Source organism: Oncorhynchus kisutch, linkage group LG22 (assembly GCF_002021735.2).
Source record: "Oncorhynchus kisutch isolate 150728-3 linkage group LG22, Okis_V2, whole genome shotgun sequence".
In the NCBI taxonomy this organism is placed as follows: Eukaryota; Metazoa; Chordata; class Actinopteri; order Salmoniformes; family Salmonidae; genus Oncorhynchus; species Oncorhynchus kisutch.
The window spans coordinates 206113-218187 of record NC_034195.2 but is presented as its reverse complement, the minus strand read 5'-3'; positions in this window follow the sequence as shown (position 1 = coordinate 218187).

Here is a 12075-nt window from a genome sequence, read left to right as displayed (position 1 = left end):
CGGACTACAATTATACTGTGACATTATTCATTGTCGGGTAAAGTCAGTGATATGAGATATGGTATGTTTATTGAGGCAAGTAGAAAATGGGATGAAAGGGGCTTAAAGTCAGACTTAAGAACAGACTCCCACAGCAGTGGGCTCTAAATGGTAATATAGTGTTACTAACTGTGTTACAGTAGTTTAGAACAGTAAAGCACATAATCTAAATGACCCTAAAATCCTATTAGCCTTTTTCTTAACCTTTGTCTTTTCCTTTATATATTCTATTATGATGTAATTATGTCAAATAAAACAATATGTCTCACAGTAAATGACTATCACACTTCTGCTGATGCAGTGAACAGGATTTGTCTGAATTGTTATCAATAGATTCCCCAACTTTCTGAAAACCGTCCCTGTGATGATGAATGAATAAACAACAATGAAGCCCTTTCAATCTGATATTCCTACCAGGGTGGGATTCTATTTGAAATTGAGATCAAATGGGAAGATTTGACATGAATCCTCCAATAGAGCCATACTCACAGGTTGCATTGAGCATCGCAAATGGCACCCTATTCCCTATATTGTGCACTACCTTCGACCAGGGTAGAGCACTATACAGGGAATAGGGTGCATTTGGGATGTAACCACAGATAAGACAGTTTGAGATATGCACAAATGTCCCAATAAGACAACCTAGTGAGTTATGAGAGACTCAATCACTTGATAACAGTGCCACTGATGACAATTTGGAAACTTCCTGTCAGTGCCAGACAGACGTATTAATTGTAGTAGCAGGCCTTGCTGAACTCATTGTCAACAGAGAGAGAGAGAGAGAGAGAGAGAGAGAGAGAGAGAGAGAGAGAGAGAGAGAGAGAGAGAGAGAGAGAGAGAGAGAAATGAACAGCACAAAAACAAACCAAATTAAACTGGAAAGGGGCACTGATAAGGCTTTGAAATGTTTTAGAAAGGATTTTGCCTCAAAATTATTCTGAGCAGACAATCTTTCATTTCAGTCAGAGGTAGTCTTGACTGAATTCCATCTTAAAATGAGGGTTAAAGAAGATCCAAGTGTGCCCCTTCCTAAATAGCAATACAACTATATAAAGTTGGAGTCAAGTTGGGGTAAGTAAGCATTTCACTGTAAGGTCAACTACACCAGTTGTATTCAGCGCATGTGACAAATAACATTTTATTTTATCTGATGACACCTGACATTGTGATGTGACCACTGTGCTAAAATATAAATTACATTATTAATTTACAACCACTGGAAAATCATTCTGCACTGTGTGGCCTGCACAGCTCGCTGATAATTTGCGGGTATAGCCTATACAGAATGATTTTACTTGTCAAACGGCAGCCAAGCATCGATCATCATGCCATCAGAATAAGACCCTTGATATTTATTGGAAAGGAGCATCAAGATCATCAAGTTCATCGTAACTTATTTCATCTGTAGCCTAATAAACTGCATGCTTTCTCGAGTCATAGTGGGAGGACCACACAATATCATTGCGTGACTCTAAGTTTACTTCGATATGATGGTTATTATATAAATATTTGCGCATAAAGGCGTTTCCACCACCATTTCTCGCATAATTAATTTTACCGACACAAAAAGATCGGTGCATGTCTGAGGTTATGTGTAAATCCCCTGTCGACAGCATGGAGTCTATAAAATGGATCGATTTGGCTTAGATCATTGTGTGTTAGGAATTGCCATCTAATCAGACCCGTATGCCCGAGGCCTCTCACGCACACCCGGTGCAAGGAAACATTTACTAAGCGGGCAGTCGAAATCGATGAGGGAGCACATTTTTGGGGGGGGGGGGGGGGGGGCTCTTGCATTGGAATTATATTGAATTCTGCTTATATCACAAACATAAAGTTCAAATGCTGAGACTCAGAGATCATTGAGTGCATTTGAAGTAAGGTAGGTTGGTGCAAAATCTGTAGTATTTCCGCTGCGTATCAGCACCATGGACAGTGCCCTACACACTAAAGCAAGGCCGTTTGGTAATGAATATAGGCTACAAGATAGATAGGGTAATTCACTTATTACAAACAGCCTATGTGAATGCAGCTGTACAAAATAATACAAAAGAAAATACTGAAAGTAGCCTAGTAGCCTAGTTATTCATGCATGCAAACAAAAATAGGCTACTGAAAAGCAGTTTGGCTTGGAATAGCCTACTGACACAACTGTGAATGCAACGAATAAACGTGAACAGCGGTACCAAGTAGTATGACTAGTAAACAAAATGTAAGATTGATAAAGATATGACACAATCTACAAAATTTTAAGGCTAGTTACATTAACAGTAGACGAATGCAGCAAACAAAAGGCAAACAACCAAGTCTACAGCCTGCTACAGTGAGATGCAGCCATGCACAGCTGTCTTGCCAAAACAACAGGCCCGCTTCAAACATGGAAAGTCGTGCTGCTCAGGGGTTCAGCAACACGTTGTGATATGATACAATACACTTCTGTGGATCAAATTAGACCCACATAATCAATTAAGCAATGCCAGCCTACCATAAATAGGTTTCCAATATGTACTATTCCATTTACAACCACGAAACCAATAGGCTACAAAGAAAACCATAATAGAATGTATCTACTGTATTTCTGTGATTAAACATACCAATATGTACAGTGCTTTCAGAAAGTATTGACACCCATTTGTTATGGCAAGCATTGGCTGACTGGGACAAAAATTCAGCCCTGGCAATTTAGCAACACATCATACCCTAGTGGTAATCACTATTACATATTATGGAATTGGCATTACATTTGTGTGTCTCTTTCTGTTTTCTTCCTACCGCCACTGCACCTACCTGTCACGATCGTCGTATGAAGGAGACCAAGGCGCAGCGTGGTATGCGTACATTCTCTTTATTAAAATAATTAACACCGAACAAACTAACAAAATAACAAACTAAACATGAAGCTATACAATATAGTGCAGACAGGCAACTACACATAGTCAAGATCCCACACCAGAAAGTGGGAAAAAGGGCTACCTAAATATGATCCCCAATCAGAGACAACGATAAACAGCGGTCTCTGATTGGGAACAATATCAGGCCAACAAAGATAAACAAAACCTTTAGACATACAAAAAACTAGAGTACCCACCTTCATCACACCCTGACTTAACCAGAATATATATAAAAACAGAGATATCTAAGGTCAGGACGTGACACTACCGCCCACTGAGCCGTCTCTGCTAGACCTATCATACTTTCTCTCAGCTCTGGTACCAGTAGACCACGGGACCACAATGCCTATACTGACCCAGCAACATCTTAGTTGTGAATGAATAAACAAATGTATTAGATAAAGAAGAAAAAATACAGAATAAATGCCTAATAGGTCACCATTGGCTCATAATACCTTATATTTATTTGGCTAATTAGTGCCTGGCTATCATCAAATCAAAATATATTGGTCACATTCCCAGAATACAGGACGTAAATGTTGCAGCGAAATGCTTACTCACAGGCTCTCCTCAACAATGCAACACACACACACACACACACACACAGACATAAATACAACCAAGTAATAGAAACATATTTTAAAAAGGAGGAAGGGTAGTAGGAATATTTACACAATATACTATGAATATACTATGAGTATACTATGAATATACTATGAATATACTATGAATATACTATGAATACTACAGAACATGCTGGGATGGAAAGGTAAAGAAAGAAGATACCTAGTCAGTTGCACAACTGAATGCATTCAACTGAAATGTGTCTCCTGCATTTAACTCAACCCCTCTGAATCAGAGAGGTGCAGTGGGGTGTTTCGTAGTAAGGATGACTGGCTACTATTTGGAACTTTGTGAGGTGAGCTTTCTGGTGCCCAGAAACGCTGAGGCATCACCCAAGTGGGTGCTACCCAGAGTGGAAGAGAAATCCAGTGGCTATAAGACTCAGTCTGGTTCCCAGACTTGCCCTCTACAAGATCATCAGCAAACTCCATCACCATCATCTACCATTCTCTGACCAGCTCTCTCCGCTCAAGCCATGAACGGACCCTCCATCTTCGGAGGATGCAGCTTTCAAAGACTTGGCCTCTATTGGTTGACCTGTCCTGATATATTGCTTGTTTGTTTTTTGTTGTTGAAGCGCTTTGAGAATCTATGAAAAGCGCTACAGAAATGCCATATATTAGTATTATTACTACTACTAGTATTATTATCAATACTATTACTACTATTATTACTATAATTATAATTATTACTATTGTTATTATTACTATTTTTATGATAATCATTTCTATTATAACTATTATTATTCTGATTAGTATTACTAGTATTATTATTACTATTATTACTGTTGTTATTATTCCTACTCTTATTATTATTACTATTATTACTGTTGTTATTATTCCTACTATTATTATTATTACTATTATTACTGTTGTTATTATTCCTACTCTTATTATTATTACTATTATTACTACTATTATTATTACGGACTCTGCATGGTCAATCTGAATTCTGCATTGGCCGCAGAAGTCAGAGCATTCATGCTTCTTGCGCTTCGCGGATGTCAGGGATCCCGCCGGAACTTTCATTACGCCCACCTGTCCCCTATTCCCACTGATTAGGACTTGTATAAGTGTGCCCTTTGGTTTACAATGGACTTTTGATTATTATTACAATGTCCGTTGGTGCGCGTGAGTACCTGTGCTGTGTGTTTTGGGCTTTCGTTACATTTCATTTTTAAGTAACATTTCATTTTTACGTAAAACTTCTTCAGTGCTCTTCCATATCACTCCTCATCCTCAGCAATGATCTTCACAGCCAAGTCATTGCAGAACTGCCTTCGATTTGCAGGCATCAGAGGACACACATCTTGGTGATTATGTCCATCTTCTTGGACTCTTCTGTCCCTTTATCCTGTATACGTAGTGTCGAGGGTGTCTCTAGAGTGACTTTCTTCATGATGAAGTCAAACTCTGTGAAGTCCTTTTCTTCATGGGAGACTTTGTAGAAGAGGCTCCTGGATCCACTCCTCAATTGGATCTCAGCCATCTCTGCCAGCTTTGGCGCTGTTGCCTTCTTCAGTTTGATGATGGAATGGCCAGCTTTCCATGCCAGGATGTTTTCCTTTTTTATTCCGGCCACCTCCACCTTGCCTGCATTGGAAGTAGACCACATGGAGGAAGTCCCCGAGGTCGTACACCACACCTCCAGGTCGAGCTTTCATTTCCTGTTCCACGCCATGGTGGAAACTGTTTGCACTTATGAAGGTGCGTCCTGGCTCGAAGAACTTGAGGGTGATGTCCTCCATCAAAGTTGAGACAGCATTGACAACGCTCACCAGTGATGTTAGGAGGCACCAGTTTTTGTTTTGAGAAGTGCAGTTATCCACCCAATACACTGCATGCTTGACATCTCTCTCACTCTCCAGTGCTGTTACGTAAGATGAAGTAATCTCCTCTGCCTTCCGAACAGCTGTTCCTTCCTGCCATACCACTGAGATTGTTTACTTCTTCTTTTGAGACTTCTTTCCAATGGTGGCGAATGTCTCGTGATAGGCAACGATTCTTCTTGTGAACAATGCTGTTTTCACACCTGGCATGTGAGGGAGCATGCTTACTTCTGGCATATCAACGCTCCTCACAGACCAGTCCTCAGGCCAATCTTTCTGTGCATCAGCCCTGCAGACTTCTGATGTTCCTCATATTTTCTACATTGCATGCAGTCTGGGTTGGTGATGGTGAATTCAGGTGCTGCATGGCTGTTGTCTTGGCAGGCTTGGGTTTCCATGGCCTCATTCTCCCTGTGCTCCATCTTCAGATGATGACCCTACACCAAACAGAGCTCGCCCTCCTCCTCTCCAAGCTTCACAAAGCTGATGTTCCTTCCCTTTACTACCTTGCAATAGGTTTCATAACCGCAGCTGGCATCTTTGTTCTTCTCCTTGTAGTCATTATGCATGAACCGAATATTGACGTCACTAGGGAGGTAGAGGCGATGTGGGGCATGCTCTCGTCTGTAGTGCCTGATTTGGGGATGTAAGGACTCAATGTGTTGCAGGATTGGATTCATGTTCAATTTGCTCGCTGAAGCTTTCTTTCCCCTCTGATCCTTTGGTGGAATCAGTTTGGTGGTGACTGTGACAATCAACCTGTAATTTTTGGGGTGGTAGCCCAATGTTGTCAGAAAAAAACACTTTGCACACCTGTTGTGCAGAACCGCTCTGGTTTAGAAGATGGTACAGAAACGACCTGCTGCGTCGACTGTCAGCACCAACTGTAACATTTTTCTTAGATTGCTGTGCCACCGTGTGGAAGATCCATGTCCTCTTCTCCTTATACTTCATCTCCCAATACTTTTCTCATATTTCCTATCACCTAACCTCTGAAATATTCTGAGTACATTGCCTCTTGCATTTGGGACCACACGGCTTACCCATTGGTGGAATCTTGGATGTCTTGTTTGATAGGTGTTCTGGAGTTGTGTCCACGGGCTCAGCAAAGGTGATGGATACAATTTGGGATTTTAACTTTCCTGACCAGTATAGTCACGCAATACTGGAATATAAAAGACAACCAGAAACCCTGAACATGTGAGTAGATATATTATTAATATATTATTAATGAGCTAGCAATGCTGTGTGTGCGCTCATCTGGAAAACGAGTGTGCATGGCTTTTGACAATTCAGTATGGGGTGCACGTCCAACTGACCGTCAAATGGCTAGAGATCGTGTGTGTGGTGTAACGTTACGGATTCAAATAACCCATTGAATGTCAGAATACAACTAAAAGGATAATATTAAATCCAGGTATAATAGATTGAAGCTAGTATAAACTGTTGATCGTCTCTTATGGGAACATGTAGCACAAATCTATTGTTTCATGCTAATGCTAGCTAGGTAGGTTTTGACGTTTTGGTAGGGGCACGTCAGTTTTAGCGAGGTGGCTGTCACTGGCTAGTAATCGTGTGTATGGTGTACTGATTCAAAGAAACCATCAGATGATATTTCAGAATATAATTGATTATATGGATAATAGATTGACGTTAGTATCAATTGCAGATCTCTTATGAGAGCAGGTAGCATTGTTAGTGTATGCTCGCTAGCTAGTTAGCTTGCTAGCTAGCTAATTTATTTTGATGTCAGATGTACTTAGCTAGCTAGTTCTTACCAGTGTCTGGATGTCAGCGTTTCAGAGCAAGTTAAACCATCATTTCCCCCCGGGAATGCTGTGCCATGGTGTTGTATCCCTAGATTAGCAATGTATGTGTGTGTAGCTGTCAGTCAGTGTCATACAGGTTCGATTGCATCACTATCAGAATAGAATGATATGATACAAAGGTTAAACGCAGTAACTGCAGCCAAGGGCAGGTTGAAACCAAGCTAAAAGGCAGGAAGTTCAGTTACTGCCATTTACCTTGGTTTCACAGTAACTTTTTGCAGTTACTGCTAATACGACCCCCAGTTTCTCCAAAACACAGTACAATAGAGGCAGGATACTTGTCCACTGACTCGCCAAACATGTCCACATGATTAAGCATGCATTAAATGTAACAAAAAATGACATGAACTCATTTTGGACCAAATGAGCAGTTACTGCCTTTTTGCTTGGGAGGGCAGTATGGTTCATTTAACAATCATGGGAAATAGTGTTTAAACCCTTTACAATGAAGATCTGTGAAGTTACTTGGATTTTTATGAATTATCTTTGAAAGATGGGGTCCTAAAAAAGGGACGTTTCTTTTTTTGCTGACTTTATATATACATGAGAGAGAGAAATGTTTTTTATCTAACAGTATTTTATAGTTATACTGTACCTTTGCCTATTCAATCTGGCCAGTAAACATAGGCCTATGGCATTGCACCAAATTCTTGTCTCAAAAACATCTAATCTGTGCTTCATTACCAAAATATATAATAAATAGATTTTATTTTCATAAATGCTTGTCCGCTTTTCACAACAACCCCAAGTTAATATTTTTGTTTGCTTATGTATTGCATATGAATGTGGTTTATTTAAGTGATAATGTCAGAGAAGCCGGTGTTCGGAGGATATATTGGCACGGGTATCCTCCAAACACCAGCTTTGGTGTGCGAGTGTGTATGTGTTTTCTTCCTAGGTTTGTTTTTTGCCGTTCATGGTCATGGTTGTCAATTGTACCGCAGGAATAGAATGTAAAGTTGGTTAGTTGGTAAGTTTAGTTTTAGTTTTTATATTTAGTTGTTTTTTTATTCACAAAGTGTAATGAATTCATACTATAGAATAGTAGACTGATACACAGCCAATACAGCAGCATGCACCTATGACATTTATTTGTGGACCACCATAATACAGAAGAAGAAGAGACAATTGATACATGGATTGTGTGCCGTTCAGAGGGTGAATGGGCAAGACAACAGATTTAAGATTGAATTGCCTTTGAACGAGGTATGGTAGTAGGAGCTAATGGTTTCCTGTGTGTACCACCCAAAGCACATCCAGCCAACTGGACACAACTGTGGGAAGAATTGGAATCAACATGGGCCAGTATCCCTATGGGACGCTTTTGACACCTTGTAGAGTCCATGCCTCGACAAGGTTGTTCTGAGGGCAAAAGGGGTGCAATGGAAGATTAGGAAGGTGTTCTTAATGTTTTGTATACTCAGAGTACAGCCAAACCAACAAGGAACTGGCAGTACATCTGTTTCAGAGTCTCTCTGCCTCTCTCTCTGAATTTGATATAAAACCATCTGTGTTCGTCATAGAATGATGGGACTAGTTTCTGTGGATGGGGACACATTTCCAGCGTTGTGCTGGAGATATTGTAGTGATGGTGACAGGGGCATGTACAAACAGGTAGCCTGGCGCGGAGGGGGAGTGGGAGCAGGCGTGACAATATCCTCCAAACACCGGCTTCGAGGATACATCAATAACAATGAGCTAATCAGTTACGATTTCACCCGGCATAAAAAAAATTGCTCTTGTTAGGACACTGTTGTTCAGAGGAGCTAGCCAACAACACAGCTAACACAATAACTTCAAACTGGAGCTGGAAAGACTGCAAACTAGTTGTCCTTCCTTTCGTTTTACCTTTTTTCAATTGACCTTTCTTTGTATATATCCATAAAAAATTATGCCAGCTGATTCATGATTTCGACTGGCTGAGAAACTGGCATCTCTCTTTCTCGTCCGACTCCCGATCCCTGCACGTTCATTACTATGGGACAGTTGGAGATTGAATTTGAATATTTGAAACAATGTTGCAGATGTCGGAGAGAGACTAATGTTTATACAAATCTCCGCTGTTGAAAACTAAATGTTAGTCTAAAGAAATGTGAGATAATGTCTAGATGCTTTTTATAGTGGAGATCAAGTTTATAACTTCCCTGCCTGGGCTGATGAGAAAGATGGAACGGAGTGCATAAGCATTTTAACGTCAGATTTAGCTGGTGGTAACTTGTGGAATAGACACCGGCTGGAATGGCTTTTAACCAATCAGCATTCCCGGACTATTCGCACCCGTTGTATAAATGGGTGATTCATGTGTTATGAGGTCCTAATGTAGGTGGCCTTCAAGTAAAGCATTATGTGTGTCAAACTACTAACAGGCAGGGTTGCCACACAACATACTGGCCCACAAGTTATGATTAAGGTCATCTCGTTCACCAGATACTTAAATAGCCGGGGGATGAGGTCCTGATTAAGGTGTAGCAGCAGTATAAACACCACACTACAAAAGGTGAGTTTGGTCACCGATGAGCTGAGTCATCATGCCCCGAAAACACCTTATTGTACATGAGCATGCCTGCAGGAGAGAGAGAGAGACGGAACACTGGCTAGCAGACCTAATCCCCTTATTAAAGCTGAGTCTGAACTTGCATTCCAAATGGCACTCTATACAGTGCACTACTTTTGACTAGACCCCTATGGGCCCTGGTCAAAAGTAATGCATTGTATAGTGAATAGGGTGCCATTTGAAATGCAGTCTGGATCTCCTTATGCATTTCACCTGTTCTTCTCAGCGCATGTGATAAATACATTGATTAGATTGTCTGACAGAAGATATTTGTCATCATATTGAGGCCTTTTCTACCTCCTTTCAAGGCCGTGCCAAATAAATAAATACGTGAATGTCATGCAACTTCAGACCGTCTAACACCAATATAGCTTTTGTTGAGCAAGCAAATATCGCCATCAAGTTGACATACATCAATTCACTTTTATTCATTTACATTATTTCTACTATAATATAAAGCTCCACAATGAATATCTTAATACTGCACTATGGATACCATTATATACCCTTATAGAAGTCATAAAATGACTAAGCCTAGGTCATACCCTTCGTGTGCAACACAAGAACGCTTCACAAAATGCTGATCCTGCGTTCTTGTGTAAAGGTTTTTTTGTGTAGCTGCTTGTAGTTATTTCTTGTGTATGTATGTAGGGTATAAACTACGCTTTAGTCCCATGTCATCAAATGAATACCTAAATTAAAAATTATGAAAGATAAAATATGAATCCAAATCTGCAATACAAATGCTTTATTAAAACAACCATTAAAAAGTTTGTCTTACCTTTCTGCCGGTGGCATAATGCACCCCCTCAGATTTCAAATCCTCCACATCATCACTGCATGAGTCTTCAAGGTCTGAGGTCTCACGGTCATATGGGTTGGAAACTGAGGGTTTTAAGATGGCCAGTAGCTTGTGGGAAACAATGACAGAGACAATGGAAAGCATCTCCTGATCCTCAAATAAATCATAAATTTTCAAGGAGTGTTTCAAACGCTTGACCTTCCCAAGGTCAGTGTAGATGGCATCTGCCAGCTACGATGTCATCTTAGAATTGAAACTTTTTTGCTGGCTTTCCATTTCCTCAATCAGATATTTGGCCACCTCCTCATCGAACAATCGGATCAGCTCAGTCTCCAGATCACTGATCTGGATGCGCTGACGCTTGTTGGTCCTTTTTGGCATACGGCATATCTTCTTGACAAGCTTCATCAGGACTTCTTCTAATATAAGCTCCCTTATGAAGCTGGTGGAACCGGATGTCACTTGTTCCACAGTGGACCACTCTGGCTGTTCAATCTCAGTCTTGATGCTGCTCTGCTCAGCTTTCTTATTCAAAGATTGACGGGTTGTCATTTCATTAAACAAGGCTGTCAATTCTTTCAAGTTGAGTGTAGATTCCAGATTTTTGGTGCCTTGAAGTTTGGATGGTGCATCCATAATTCCGTTCGTGACAAGACAGACAATGTCCTTGTGCAGCTTGGGTGCCTTGTGGCACAGTATCTTCTGTAGGGCTTCCTCTGTGCCATAGCGTTGCATCAACTTTCTATGCACAGACAGCACCAACTGAGCTTGTTGGTCACATCCTCAACTAGGGTCCAGCTGGCCAGTTTATCCTGGGTCCGAGGAACAATCAGAGACCGTAGCCGGACAATGATATCCATCACCGCCTCTACATGAACAATAATATACACCGGTAATTCCATTCTGAGCTATGCAAATTTTTTTTTTAAACTTTTTTTTCAAAAATGACCTCCTTTAGGATCTGAAAAAGTCTGGCGGACCTCTCTCTCTAATAGAGCGTCTCAGAGGTGGTGTAGCTGGTGCCTCCAGATCTTCACCCCTTGATGGTGAATCAAAGTCCTTTTGTGGAGACTTCACAGGAGGAGGTCGTGCCGGACTGGTGGTCTCAGGAAGTTGAGCATTGTTGGTCTCAGGTGGATTGTCCAACTACAACTCTGGGGAACGTTCCAATGTCCTGTCCTGCTCGTTTAAGAATTGATCCAAATCTCCGGATGGAACTGGAATTCAAGCTCGGATCTGATCCACGTGTCTCCTTAGTCTTTGTCCACTTCCGATGATCACAGTATAAGATACTGGTCCTGAGCAATCCTCAATGTTAGCTGGAATCCATTTAGGACCAAACCCATAGTTTCTTGTATAGACATCATCTCCAAGTGAGAAACTTCTGATTTTGGCTCGGGTGTTATGATTACATTTTTGATTTCATTGCTTTTGTTGTATTTTCATTTTCAGATCTGGTCTGATGAGATCCAAGGTTGACCTTAACTTCCTTGACATCAACATTTCTG